The sequence below is a fragment of the Argiope bruennichi genome, chromosome 10 (genome assembly GCF_947563725.1).
Source record: "Argiope bruennichi chromosome 10, qqArgBrue1.1, whole genome shotgun sequence".
Lineage (NCBI taxonomy): Eukaryota > Metazoa > Arthropoda > Arachnida > Araneae > Araneidae > Argiope > Argiope bruennichi.
Window position 1 is genome coordinate 127,672,206 of NC_079160.1, and position 3,055 is coordinate 127,675,260.

The following is a 3,055-nucleotide window of genomic DNA, read 5'->3' on the forward strand; positions in this document are numbered from 1 at the left end:
TTTTTTAAAAAAAAAAAAAAAAACAGCTCTATATTCCATACATGTAGTTGCCATGACATTGATTCCGTCAGCGATACATTTGTCTGTTGCAATAATTCAAAATTCATTTACCAAAAAAAAAAAAAAAAAAATCACTTCTAGAAACATTTATTCAATAATGATAAACATTGTAGCTCAATTGAATGATAGCTGACATAACTTGATACGTACAGGCAGTTTATTAGTAAAGAAATGAAAAATTTATATAAAAAAAAGATTAAATTTCATTCAGCATACAAATGAGTTAATACTTTTTTTATCCTATTAGAAGAACTCACTTACCTTTTTTACGATATCCTTAACAAAAGAAATGAAATCATTTAATTGAAAATTCAATGAAGGTAACAAATGTTATTGCCGTACAACATTTTTCTTAGTAAACAGTCAGATAAACAATCGTAATTCATTCAAAACGAAAAGTAATTATCCGTGTGCACCTCCAAGTATTTTTCCAAACTTCTTTATAATTAAAAAAAAAAAAGCAGAATTTTAGTATGTTATATTAATCAGTGATCCGTTAAAACGGTTGTAATGAATCATTTTCGAATAAAATATCTTATTTCTGAGAATTGCCACCGTGCACAGTAATACAAAATTCAAACATAAGATCGTGATACTTTATCCGTTGCAACGTATCAAATGGATTGTACGCATTAAAAAAAAATTGTGGAAAATGATATCCTATTTCTGAGAAACGTTTTCGGATAGGATCATAAATCATTCTGATACGAAACGTTACAATTTAAAAACAATTGCCAATACTGAAAAGTGAAAAAGTTTGAATCTGTAGAGGCTGTATTCTAGCGTCCCAGGATACTTTTCCAGTTTTTTGATTGGCAGACGATTTGCAGCTCGATTTTGCTTCAAAAGGAACTGTGACCGTGTCTGTTGAAATTCATTTCTTGAACTTCGATGGCGGTCTTTTAAACGGAATATTATTTGCAATTTTCCTTTGTGTATTTTAGAATGCTGTATATTTTATAACTCATTATTATTTCCTTAAAAATCGGACCTTCATTCTCGTTCCCTGCTGCAGACGATAATTATCACTTCGAACAGAGGATGCAAAAGAGTTTGTTTTTCAACGGAAAGAAATGAAATGGTGTTTAACTTAATCGTCGTTCTTTTTCAAATTTTCTGTTCCGTTGTTAGTTGCGAAGTATTTATTTTACCAGTTAAAAATAGGAAATGTCTTTTTATCATATTGTAGTCGTCGAATTCTGTAAGTGTTCTTTTTATTTAGCGAATAGAAAACCAGAAGTGCAGTGCGGGAAAAAAAAAACAAGAAAAAAAAAAAACGCCAACCGGGTGCTAAATTGCGTCATTTAATTCCTTTTTCTAACGCTTCTTTTGGAATATTTTGGGTTTAACACTGTAGCATGTCAACAACTGTTTTCGACGGACATTTCTTTTGGAAGGAAAGTGATAACTGTTTTAGAATCGAAAGTGAAATGATGAATGTGAGCAATTGAGTTATATGTCAGATTATCCTACCATTGGTGTTTTGTTATGGCGTGTCAAAATTGTTTTCCAAACATAATCTTGAGATGTTGTTACAAAAAACTGTAATAAAATTTATATAGTTATTTCAATTCTGCCATTTGATTCAGGAATTTTGGCTCATTCTGATATGTTGAGAAAGCAATAGAATAAAAAAATTGCAAAAGCTACTGCAGTTGGAAAATGGGTAAGTTTTTCTAAAAAATTTTTCAATGGTTTGTTTGCAGTTTGTATTAAAATCTTATAATATCATCAGTTTCTTTTATATCTGATTTTAGTGTTTACGTTCAGATTTTTCATTATATCTGATTTTGTAATTTTGATTCCAATCACTTCAATAAACCTGTTATGTTTAATTGCGTACCAAGTTTCTCGTTAAGTAATCTCCTTGGTAGTATAGGTAGCCCTTTTTGTGACACATTAAAACTTTACTGTTTCATTTCCAAATCTTCTTCCTTTGTGTTCTTCAATTTGTGGATAAATTCCTATTCATTCTTAAATAGATTCATAATCTGCATTCACTTTGTTTTTTTAGAATTGCAAAACAATTCAGCATTCATTGAGTGGTAACGTGGATAAGTTCTTGCTATCTAAATAATTCTGACCAAAAAAAAATTTTCTATTAAATTACCAAAAGTGAAGTACAGTCCTTTCAGCAAGGCGTGTTATTCGAAATTACAATTTTGTACTGATACTTTTGAAATGAATGACTATTTTTTGTTTTGTTTTGAGAGCGAGTGCTGAAATCCTTTCAAAATGATTGAAACATCTGAAATTTCATGAATTTTTGGTGTGTAAAAAAATACATTTTCTTTTCAAAACTTTGACCGTGAAAATAATAACACAAGCAAATAAATTTCCTTTAGTCTATATATATTAGACATCAATTTTTGTTACATGTGTATTTTACACACATTCACTTCGTTATACTTTTGGCTTTCAATTTTAGTTGCATGTCTCTCCCCCCCCCCCCCCATTGCACACTTTCACTATGTTGGTGTGGTGTGGAAGTATGCAGAGTGCAATTTTGGTTCATTTCAATATGTAATTTATGTACGTGGTGTCTTTACAATTCACTAAAGAAGAAGCATAAGTTTCAGTAATGATGCGGACAAATTTGAATTGATGTCTTTTGTTTTCGAGAATTAACTTTGGTATTGTAGTGACCGATTTTAATTAAACATTCTTTTAAGTATTTTCTAAAATAATAACCTATTTCGGTTTAGAGGGAGCCTTTTTCTGATTACAAATTTAAATGTGGTTTTTGTGCATTAAATTCTTACACCCCCCCCCTTTTTTTTTTTTTTTTTTTTTTAAGTTTCAACTGTTTATTTCTAGTGTTCATTTCATTGTGATGTATTAGTTCGCATCTCTTAATGTTAACTAATTTTTTTGGTTGCATATATTTCTTTTAAATGAAATCAAATTGAAAAATGAACTGCTTGTTTTTCTTTTGTTTTGAGAGCGAATTCTGAAATCATTTCTGATTGCTTGAAACCTCTGATTTTTTATAAAT